The sequence below is a fragment of the Prionailurus bengalensis genome, chromosome B4 (genome assembly GCF_016509475.1).
Source record: "Prionailurus bengalensis isolate Pbe53 chromosome B4, Fcat_Pben_1.1_paternal_pri, whole genome shotgun sequence".
Classification (NCBI taxonomy): domain Eukaryota; kingdom Metazoa; phylum Chordata; class Mammalia; order Carnivora; family Felidae; genus Prionailurus; species Prionailurus bengalensis.
This window is the reverse complement of record NC_057358.1, coordinates 127,620,252-127,632,339: the sequence shown is the minus strand read 5'-3', so window position 1 is coordinate 127,632,339 and position 12,088 is coordinate 127,620,252. Positions and strand designations below refer to the sequence as shown.

The 12,088-nt window shown below is 43.0% G+C and overlaps 1 protein-coding gene and 1 long non-coding RNA gene across 2 annotated transcripts in view; both read left to right on the top strand.

The window, feature by feature from the left end:
- Window positions 1-12,088, top strand: part of SYN3 (synapsin III) — a 465,413-nt gene that overhangs the window by 269,860 nt on the left and 183,465 nt on the right.
- On the top strand, window positions 15-7,464 carry LOC122472679. The gene is made up of 2 exons (XR_006294500.1): window positions 15-5,058; window positions 5,242-7,464. It is a non-coding gene; the product is annotated as an uncharacterized LOC122472679 (long non-coding RNA).

Below are 12,088 nucleotides of genomic sequence, written 5' to 3'. Positions count from 1 at the left end.
CCCTGCCCACACACTGTTTCTCTCTAATACAAATGAACATTAAAAAATTAAATTAAATTAAATGTATTTTCAACATCGTACCCCCCAGTCCCCAGACGTAATTTAACACCTGCAAAGAAGAGGTACCTGGAAACTATTTACCCAGTGACCACATGAGGGCTGAATTGGTTGTTAAGTCCACCAATTGGTGCAAATTCCATCTCTCTTCACACAGCTGCCCTTCAAATATATGAAGATAGTCCTCCAGGTTCCTGTAAATCTTCTCTTCTCCAAGTTGACATCCCCAGTTCTGCATTCCTTTCTTTATATGATGTCGTTTCAAGTCCCCCTTCAACCCTGTCACTCTCTTCTGGACAAATTCCAGGTCTTTCCTGTCCTTCGCAAGTCTGTCTTCCAAAGCTGAACCCTAGTCCCTGTGGTGACCTGGCATGTGCAGGGGTGGCAGGACTGTTTTCCCATGTCTGGGTATGAAGCAGCTTATAGTGTGAAAGAGTACAGGCATTAGAAACAGTTGGATGTGGGTTCAGACTCTGCCATTGGTGTCCATCAGCCATGTAACCAGGCTGATGTAACTCAAAATATTCAACAGCTGGCATGGCCCAGGAAATCACCAGTCAACTATAGCTTTATAGAGAAGGCAGAAAGCCCCTGCTGTGCCTAATGGTATCGTTTTAGCTTTTGAACCACAGGATGGGAGTGAAGAGGAGGTAGTCAGAGTGGTAGCTAATTAATAACCGCTACAGAAATACCTAAATAATGTAACAGTTAGTACAGCCATACCTGCGTGTACCAGGTGGCTGTGAGTCCTGGCTGTCACCAGATTCAAATTACTTCAATGCTCTGAGCCTTGGTTTCTTCATCTGTGATATGGAGTGGGAAGCAGTACCTATTTTGGGGTCTCTGAAGGGACACAAAAAGTAACACCCCTCTTTTCTGACAAAATTCAGAAGTAATGAAGGAATAAGGAAAAAGAATGAGCAGATAGCAATGAAAATATCACCTTTACTACTCTGAGAATGGCTAGAAGGTTGGGCTTGTATGTGCAGGTGAGCGGGCTCCTAACTGACCCTAGGATTAGACCCATTCACCTTCAAGGTTACAGGCTGCACCAGAGCAGGTTCAGCCTCCCCCAACAGTGCAGCCACCACCTAAGACTCCAGCTCTGCCTCTGTCATACCTTATGCTCCAGCCACACTGAGCTTTCTGACAGTCTCTAAACATGCCAAGCCCTCTAAATAACCCCATGCCTTGTCTACTGTTCTTTATGGAACGTTCTGTCCTTCATGTCTCTGGCTAACAACCTCTTATTCACTTATTAATACTAGCTTACATGTTCCCTCTTCCAAAGCCTAAGCCTAACTATAAACTTAAATTGGGGGCTCTGGACATCACACTTCATCCTGAGTGCAATTGGGAGCAAGCTATTCAGAATAACCTGATGGGATTTGTTTTTTACAGGAGATCAGATTCCAGGAAGAACTTTCTTCATATTCATCGTCATGCAGCAAGAGCTTCCTTTTGGCACCCTGCATTTACTAATGGGGAGGGAGAGAAGAAGTCTCCTTGGGGCCCCTTTTCTTTCCCATCCAGTACATTTAAAGGCCTTTCGATTTCTATTTCCCATGTGAGCCCTGTGTTTCTTGCCCCTTGAGGAAATAAGTGTGGATTCTACTTTCTTCAGACTTGTTCAAATGTTTGTATTATCTCTGGTAAAAGAATTGCTTAGGCCTGAGAATTCTGCCTCCAAGGGAAAGTCTTTTTGGCTCATAGGTCATTAACAAATCCAGAGCCCACTGGGGCCTGCGTATCTCTTAAGTATGTAGATAAACTAGAAAGGTAAGAAATTTGAGGAACTGTCAGATGTAGAGTGCTTAGTGCACAGTGCCTGGAGCAGAGTAAACATTAAATGGCATTAGTTGTGGTTATCATTACTGTATTAGTCAGGACAATTGATGCTCAAATGCTACAACAGACTAACTCTTGAAATCTCAGTGGCTTACCACAATAAAGACTAATTTCTTGCTCATGTGACCTCTGATGTGGGTCAGGCAGTTCTCCCCATCTGGTAACTACACCATGTAGAACAGGTAGTCTCTACAGTCACCACAATAGGAAAGAAGGGAGAGATGGAGGAGGTACCTCAGCTCTTAACTGTTTCCACCCGGAAGTGATGTCCCAACCCTCTGCGCATAGTCTATTGGCCAGAACTGGTCCAAGGGCCCAAGCCTGGCTTCAGGAGAGGATGGGAAATGTGGGGAAGCACTGGGGTATTTGATGGTTAATAGCATCTCTGCCATAATTATTTAGGTGGGTTAGAATAGGTTGTTTCCTCGCCCCATTTCAAGGACGATTTGGGAACAATGAGACCATGTATAGAAAAGATTCAAAGGGCTTTACTCAGTCGCGGTACTTAGCCCCACTATTCCTTAGTTTCCTCTTTGGCAAAATGGAAAATACTAGGAGTACCTACCTCAAGAGATTGTTCTGGTGATGAATATAACAACATATAGGGTGGGGCTGACCTATAATGATTGCTCTATAAAAATATCAGTTGGGTCTGGAGCTCTTTTTGGGTCTGTAACATCATTGAATGTGTTAAATTTAGCATACACATAAACCCCGAACTGTTGTTTGCAATTCTCTTCCTATGCTTCTGTAGCTGTTTTTTTGGATCCATTGATTTATTTCCAGAGAGCTATGTCTGCTTCCGTAATGATGTGACCAGGGCCTAGCACATTGCCTGGCCCTAATCTGGTAATCAGTACATGTTTGACTTTGGCATTAAAGAATGCACAGGCTTCAAGCAAGTAAGAAAGGGACTGGCTGGGTCTTTGAGCCTCTTTCAAAGGAGGCTACATGGTATGCTGGAAATCTGGGCCCTTGGGTTCCCAAAATATTAAATACTCTGCTTCTGACTTGCAGCATAATGCTGACCAAATTGCTTCCATTCCTGCCTCTGTTTCTCTATCTGTAAAATGGGAGATAGTAGAGCATGATTCTCAAGACATAGATTCTAGAATCAGACTGCCCTGATTCAAATATTTGTTCCAACTTTTACACTGTGTTTGGAGGCAATTACATGATCTCTCTTGAGCCTCAGTTTTCCTATCCATGAAAAGAGCATACTAATAGTACTTATAAGATTGTTGTGGGAATTTGGGAAGAAAATCTGTACAAATTATTAGCATTCTGTACAAATTATTAGCATGTATTGTTTTATAAGTATCCAATAATGTTGGGAAATATTATTAGAATGGGGGGGGAGGTATTCTATACTACAGAATACTATTCAGCAACAAAAGAGAATTAACTATTGATACAGGCAACAATATAAATGAATTTCTAAAACTAGGCTGAGCAAAAGAAGTCAGATGCAAAAGTACAAACTAATTCTATTTTTATGAAACTCTAGAAAAGACTAGCCTAATCTACAGTGGCAGAAAAACCAGGTAAGTGCTTAAGGCCTGGAGTATGCGGTCTGTGATGATTAATGCTTTGTGTCAACTTGACTGGGCCAAGGGATGCCCAGATAGCTGATAAAACACTCTTTCAGAGTGTGTCTGTGAGGATCTTTGCAGAAGACATTAGCATTCGAATTGGTAGACTAAGTGAGCAAGATCCCGCAAAAAGGCAGAGGAAGGGGGAATTTGTTCTCTTTACCTGAGCTGGGATATCCTTCTTCTTCTGCCCTCCTCCTTTGGCGCTCCTGGCTCTTGGACATCCAGAATCAGATGGGGACTTATACCATCAGCTCCCCATGTTCTCAAGCCCTTGGACTTGGGTTAAATTACACCACTGGCTGTCCTAGGTCTCCAGTTTACAGATGGAAGGTTATGAGAGTTATTGCCTCCATAACTGCATGAGTCAGTTCCTATGATGAATTTCCTTTTCTGTCTATCTGTATATATCCTATTGGTTCTGGTTCCCTGGAGAATCCTGACTAATATGGGGTCTCACTGTAAAAGGGGCACAATGGAATTTGGGGACCATGGAAGTGTTCTATATTCTGATTGTGAGAATAGTCACATGGATGGATCCATTTGTGGACACTCCCAGACCTGAATACTTAAAATCAATGCTTCTTTCACATGTAAATTGTACTTCAGCAAAGTAGATTTTAAAACTAAAATAACAAAAAACTTTAAACAGTTGGGCTAGATGAGTTCTAAGTCCAATTCTCAGAGATCCTGACAGGTATGGCCCCTGTTCCATCCTCCAAATAGGACTTGCAGGCCAGGAGCCCTTTTTCTCCATCCTCCCTTCCTCTGGGCCACCTCTGCACATCTTGGCCCATTCCCTGCCCTCAGGTCAGCCAACTGCAGCTCTCTGCTGTTTCAGTAAACCAAGATAAGGATGCAGGCTGGAGCAGTATGAGGCCTTAGACATGAGTCGGAGACCCAGCTATTAGCTCATAATGGCAATGAAAATGTTTGCAGCCCCTACTCACCAGTGGGCTGGGGGACCCAGTGACCCTTCTGGCTGCTAGAGTCTGCTGACCATGATTCACGAGCCAGCATGGGAGGCAGCAGAGGAGTCAGCTGATGGTGACACTTCAGGATCTGGCCTTCTTTTTCTGATCATTAGCAACTATGTTGGGAATAAGACAGGGCCCCGTTTAGCTAATCAGAACTTCCAGGGCTAGATATGGAGAGAAGCTAAAAAGGAGATGGGAAGGTACCAGCCTGTGCTTGGTGATTTACACAAATTATTTTGCTTCCCACTGTGACATTATGGGTTTGAACTACTAATTGTAGTAATCATAATAACAGCTAGCATTAATTGAGGATTTACTTTGTGCCAGTCCCTTCCTTAAAGGACTTTATATTCATTATCTCAAGCTAACTTATATAACAATTATATGCCATAGATACCATCGTTATCCTCATTTTTCTGGTTAAAAAATTGGGTCAGGTTTTGGGTCAGGGCACAGAGAGAGGGCACTTGCCCATCTCACAGCTTTTAAGTGGCAGAGTTGGGACTTGAACCTACTTCATCTGATGCCAGAGCCTGCAGAACGCAGATGCCTTGATGTCCTATCCTTCAGCACATACAAAACAGGTAACCAGAACCAGAGTCCTCTGTGAATGCTTCCACAGAAAGATACAGGAATGTGGCCTTCCCCTGCTTCTGCCTCCCAAATCTTGTACAGGTGCACATATTCAGGGAGACCTAAACCACACTTAGACTCTAGCTCAAAAAGATGTCTATGGATATAGTTTTAGCTTTTCCTGATTCTTTCAGAACAAGCAAACACATTAGAATGGACGTGGAATGGATACGAAAGACCCTATCTACCCTGAGAGTCAACTTTGAGTGCAACTTTGAGTCAAAGACCATGGAGGGGATGCATGGAGTATTAGGTGGGACTATTGGATAAGAACACACAGAAACCAATGTAAGGAAGCATGCTTAGTCAGAGATTTAGCCTAAGACGCATAGGGAATATCTCATGGAATCCAGAGACAACAATAAGTTCAGAAATGGTCTAGAATCAGGCAACATTCTCACTTCTGATCTCATCCCTGCGCTGTGCATTTGCTTTATCGTTCTTCTACCTTGAAGGTGGGCTTCCTCTGCTTCTCAGATCCATGCAGCATGAAGCATGCCTGCCCTTGCAAGGCCAGCCTCAGCCTCATACAGTAATTGTCTGTTTGTCTGTCAGTCTCTCTCTCTCTCTCTCTCTCTCTCTCTCTCTCTCTCTCTCTCTCCCCCTTCCTCCCTCCCTCCCTCTACCAATTCCAAGTGCCTAGAGTATTGATTTGGTTGAGCTTGGGTCAGTGCCTGCCCATGGTCATATGTATGAAAGCTGGAATAGCTGGGAATATATTGTGTATAACAGCAGCTGCCCTTCCCCTCTCCCCACCTATTCCCTGCTTCTGGAGATAAAGGTGGGCAGTCAAGATGGTGGGGAGGGAGAAGTTTTTGGTCCATAGGCTACAAACACTCCCCCAAATATATCTTACATATATATATCCACTATACACCATTCACTGGCCTAATCAAGTCTCAGGGATTTTTTAGATTACTCCTATGTGAAAAGATGCCCCCAAGTTGTTGACATTGAGACACCAGACAAGGGATTATATCTATTCACCTAGCTCAGGCCCTTTAAGGCAGCAGATTCAGCCACTCTGTATACACCCACAGACCATGGCAGCAATAACCCTAGAGAATCTACGTTTACTTTTGGACCTTTTCTCATTCAAATGACATCTCTGGAGTCTTGGCGCTTTGCTCAACTCAATCCTGGCTTCTGGCCCTTTAGACTAATTGTCAGTTTTTGGTCTCCACACTGTACATTTCTGTTCTCTCAACCAGGCTTTGACTAGGCTTGGCCATGTGCTCCTATAGTGTCCCTCCATGTCCAGAGTGTCTCCAAGAAAGCCATAGCCCACTACCTTAAAACTAACCTCCAGCTCTTGTTGTCCAGCAGCCTGGCTGGACCAGTCTGAGATGCCCAGGTTGAAGACCTTAAGAACATCCATGGGCTTTGGCCATTTGTATTTAGCCAAACTCTTGGGCTTTGGTTCAGCATTCTGTGAGTTTGAAATCTACACCAAACCCTGTGCCAGATGAAGGAACACAGAGATGAAGAATATAAGGCTGTTGCCTTCAAGAAGATCACAGATATGGCAAAGGGGGAGCTCCAGCAGGCACTGACCATGTTCAGCAGTGAATAGCAACCAAAAGCCATCTACAAGGAACTGCTCCCCTATGCCCAGACAGCCAAAGGAGAACTCACGAAGGCCCAGAATGTCAGAGATAATTCTGATTCTGGCATAAGAAGCTGGAAGATAAGAAGTCTTTGTTAGTTCCTCCTTCATGGGTACAATGAGGTATTCATGCTATTCCCCTCGGGACTTGGGAAGTCTTTTAGGCCCAAGAAAGGTCTGTGCGTCATCATAATTGTGTAATATGGCTGCCCTCTTTCCGCCCCACCCCTTGACATATCCTGGTCAGGCAAGTTAAAGTTCTGTTGATGCGCTAACTGTTGTGGCCACCATCAATCACACTTCCTTCAGTGGTCTTTGATATGGCCTTCCAAAGAGCTGGAAATCTGGGGACCACTTCCTTCCATCGATCTCACCCCCTATTTTCTGCCACCATGTAAAGGGATTGATTCCATTTAAAGGCATTGTGACGTGAGGACAAGGCACAACCTCAGAAGTTTAACTGCCCTGAGTCTGAATCACTTACCAGCCATGAAGGCTTGGACAATTTTCTTAACCTCAGAACCTCAGGATTTTGTTTTGTCTTGTTTTTGTCCAATGTGGAAAATAAGACTTATGGAACAGCTTCATAGAGTTGATATCCAGATTAAATGGAACAGCATAGGTAAAATCCCCAGCACTTTACTGACACCTAGCCGATGCCCGATAAATATAGTTGCCATTTATCGGTTCTAGGAAGGTTTGGTGAAATAAATGGACATATCGAGCCCCACGTTGGGCTCTGTGCTGACAACATGGAGCCTGCTTGATATTCTGTCTCCCTCCCTTGGTATTCTGCCCCTCCCCCACTTGCCCTCTATATCTCTATCAAAATAAATAAAAATAAAACTTAAAAAAAAAGAGAGAAAGAAAGAAAGAAAGAAAGAAAGAAAGAAAGAAAGAAAGAAAGAAAGAAAGACGTGCTCCCCACCTTTGAGAAACTTAGGGTCTTTTCTCCATATTTATGACTCTCTTCTGTTTTGTCCCCCTCCTTGTGTTTATATTATTTTTGTTTCCCTTCACTTATGTTCATCTGTTTTGTCTCTTAAAGTCCTCATATGAGTGAAGTCATATGATTTTTGTCTTTCTCTGACTGACTAATTTCACTTAGCATAATACCCTCCAGTTCCATCCATGTAGTTGCAAATGGCAAGGTTTCATTCTTTTTGATTGGGCTAAATGGGTAAGGGGTGCTAAGGAATCTACTCCTGAAATCATTGTTGTACTATATGCTAACTAATCTGGATGTAAATTTAAAAAAATAAAAAATTAAATTAAAAAAAAGAAACTTAGGGTCTTTATCATAAAGATAGGTGGTTCCTTATCATAAATATGAGTGATTAGGTCCACCTGTGTGAAACATCCCCATCTGTAAATTGGGCAATAAGATCTACCTCATATGATGTATAGACACTATTAACCCCCACTTTACCAATAAGATGATGAAGCACAGAAAGACTTAGTGACTCATCTGTGATCATGGAGCTGGGAAGCAGTAGAGCTAGGATTTGAACCTGCTCTCTGGCTCCAGAGCCCATGTTCCTGCCACTCCTTTCTGCTACCTGCATCATCTTACTGAGCTAAGTGAATGGGAGGAGTCACCAGGAAGCAGAAGGTGGTGGAAAGAGAGTTGGATTTGCAGTCAGGAAGGTTGGAATCTGACTTCACAATGATGGTGGCTGTGGGCAGATCACTCCATTTCCTTATTAGCAAATGACACGAATAACAACTTATGCCTGAGAGTTCCTACATAGATCTCATTAGACCCATTGGTTCAACACATGGTTGTCAGAATCCTGCAGTGTGTCAGACACTGTCCTAGGTGCTGGGGATGAAGCTTGAGCAAGAGACAGGAGCTGGTCTCAGATCAGGTCCCTGCCCTGCTGTCTAATGAGAGAATAAGATCATGTGCTTGGAAGTGCGTCCTAAACACAAGTTTGTCGTTAGTGTTAAGCAAGTGGAAAGTGCTTGCAGCTCTTCTGATTAAAACAAAACAACAATAACCCTCCTAACCCTAACAGGTACAATGTATGAAGCATTTTCTCTGCACCAGGCACTATGTTAAGCTCTTTGTGTGGTTCTTCTACAGCAGTCCCCTCAAAATATCGCATGAAGCCATCATAATTGGTTCCCATTTTACACAGGAAAAAACTGAGGCCTGGAGAAGTTATTAATTAACAGCCAGTTAAGCACTGGAGCTGGTTTTCAAACATAGGTGGTCTGCCTTCAGAGCCTCTAGTCCTAAATATCACATCCTGTGGCTTCCACTTCATGTTACTGCTGCTTCTGGTTATTTGTATCTCAGGAATATATTTAGAAACATCTGGAAGTCTTGTAAAGGGCTTTATCGTTAAGTATTGGGAATTTAGCCCACAAGCCTCCATCGTCTAGTCAAGCCTGGCCTTGATCCTGCACCTACTTTAGACATAAAGACAGATGCTCAGCTGAAGGGCTGGGGAGCAGAGCGCCATGGCATTCACTGGCGAGATCTCCCAGCCTTGGCAGTTACCTCACCACTGGCCTTTACATCACTGCTGGCCAAGCCAAGTGCCTGGGTTGTGTCCTGAATCTAAAAGCCTGACCATAGGCTTTTATGAAGCTGTATCTTGCTGAGAACTTCCTGGGCATTACCTCACTTGTCCTCTATCAACTTCCCCAGAAACTGTGGCTGGCAGCCTCATCCTAGATTTATAGATTGTGGAGCAATAGGCTCCAGAAACAGGAAGTGACCTTTTCAAGGTATCCTCGTACAGGTGGGTACAGGGATGTGACTCTTAATCCCCCAAATGTCATCCACAGCATTAATGGCCAGAGACCTCAGATCACACCACTAGGGGCAGCAGAGATCAGACAGGAAGTCTGTGGAAGCCTCTTAATCCAAGACCCTCACCCTGCATGATGTTGCATTCATTCTTCTACTGCACAGATATTTATTGATCACCTACTATGTGCCTCGGTAGGCACTAGGGATAGCAAGGTGGATAAGGCCGATGCAATTCCTGCTCTTACAGAACTCAAAAGGCCAGCAAGGAATAGACCTGGTTAACGAGTAATTACAACTGTGATGAATATTATGAAGAGAACAGCACAGAGGGCTCTGGGACCACACATTAGGTGACATACCTTGTGCAGGACATCAGAAGAGACCATCGTCGAAAGTGGTGTTTGTGGTAGCACATAGGATGAGGGTGATTGTTTCAGGTGAAGAGGAGAGAGAACTCCAGGTACTTGAATATGCATCTTGAGAGAGATTCATGGAAGAAACTGAAACATAATAAAAGTGGCAAGAAATGTGACTGGTGTGGAGGTACAGGCAAGATGAGGAAGGCTTTGAGGTCTGTATTAGTTTCTGTGCTGCCTAACAAATTACCACACATTTATCAGCTTAACACAACACCTTATTACATCACAGTTTATGTGGGTCAGGAGGTACCAGAACCTCCTGATTCTCAGAACCAGGTTCTGCAGAACTTATCAGCAAACCCTAAACAAATACACTATTTAGGTGTGGGTTAACATGTTAACCAGACTCACAGCATTATTGTATAAAACTGAAATGAGAACCATATAGTTAACACTTAGATCGGAACACCCTTGAAGACATCATCAGTTCATCTTCTTCCATCAAAATATGTAGGAAATTTAATTGCAGTCATAATGCCAATCTATTGGGGCACCTGGGTGGCTCAGTCGCTTTAGCATCCAGCTTCGGCTCAGGTCACCATCTCACGGTTCATGAGTTCAAGCCCTGTGTCGGGCTCTATGCTGACAGCTCAGACCCTGGAGCCTGCTTCGGATTTTGTGTTTCCCTCTCTCTCTCTGACCCTCCCCTAATCATGATCGCTCTCACTCTCTCTCTCTCTCTGTCTCAAAAATAAACATTAAAAAATTAAAAATAAAAGAACTCCAATCTATTAATTAATAATGAGAAAATCCACTGAAATGATAAAAATCCTGGAATCTTCATGTCTAGCCCATCCTCTGAAACCAGAAACACATGGGAAGCCATAGAATACTCAGGTGGCTGTTTAGCCAAGTGTCTTAGAAGTATATGAGTGAAGGGAATTAGTTCGATAGAATCAGACTAAGACATCCTGTTGCAGCCACTTTGCAGTAGATTCAATTGGGCCAATGGGATGGAACATTTTGGAGGTATACCCTCAGTAAATGCCAGCCACTAGGACAATGACTATTCTTTGTCTTAATATCACTGTCTAAGGACATTAAGTTCCCTTATGGTGCTAATGTGCTGTGATTCCAAAGGCAACTATTACTTATCCTGGATATAGTCCAGAGCCTGAGCACATTGCCCTCCTGAACAATATAAGCCTTTACCATCATCATCATCATCATCATCATCATCATCATCAGTAGTATGGAGAATGATCATTATCTAGGGACTGATACTTACATTTAGGACACACTACTAAGTGCTACTGATGTTATCCTATTGAATCCTCACAATAACCCTACCGGGTAGTTGTTCTCACTCTCAACACGCAGATGAATAAAGAAGAAACTGAGGTTCAAATAGGTATTGTTGTTTGCGCAAAGTCACCAAGCAAATGGAAGAGAAGGAATTCCAACTGCATTCAGCACACTGCTGTTCTGCCACACAGATAAAGTGGATCATGCTTTGCATGCCTGCTGAGCAAATAAATGCATGCTGTAAATTCAGCCTCTTCCCTCCCATTCAAGAAAGTAGATTGTATTGAAAGTCTGTGAGAATGATGTCACTATAGGGGTAACCTTGAACCTACTTTAATTTATTAAAAGAGGAAGTGTTTGTACAAACATTGGTAATCTTACTAATATGATGACTGCTGGCTTAAAAGTTCCCAAACACCTGGTAGTCCCAATAGGTGTAGTCCCCAATAATTCTAGAGTGTCCCTCAAAGATACCTCACATCTACCCATAAAACAGCATATTAACTGTTATCATATGTGGGTATCAGTTACCTTTTTCTCTCTGTCTCTGCCTTCTACTTGTTTATGTCCATCATCCACATGGCGACCTGGAGTCAATTTCCTACTGAACCAGGACCATGCTTTCGTACCAAGGTCATGTATCAGCACTTTCATTTATTCATTCATTCATTCATTCATTCATTCATCCATTCAACTAATATTTACTGATGCTCTACTTTGTGCCAGGCACTGTTCTCAGACCTGGGGAAAGAATGGTGAATAAGACTAATAGGTCCCTGCTCTTGTGTAGCTGATGTTCTAGTTTGGGGTATGAAGAATAAACAGTTAACAAATGGGTAGCTGAATAAATAAGAAAATTTTAGATAAATATAAGAAATATAATGAAAACAAGACTGCCAGGGTAGAGAAGCACTAGATAGGATGGCATAGAAGACACTGTTGAAGCCCCA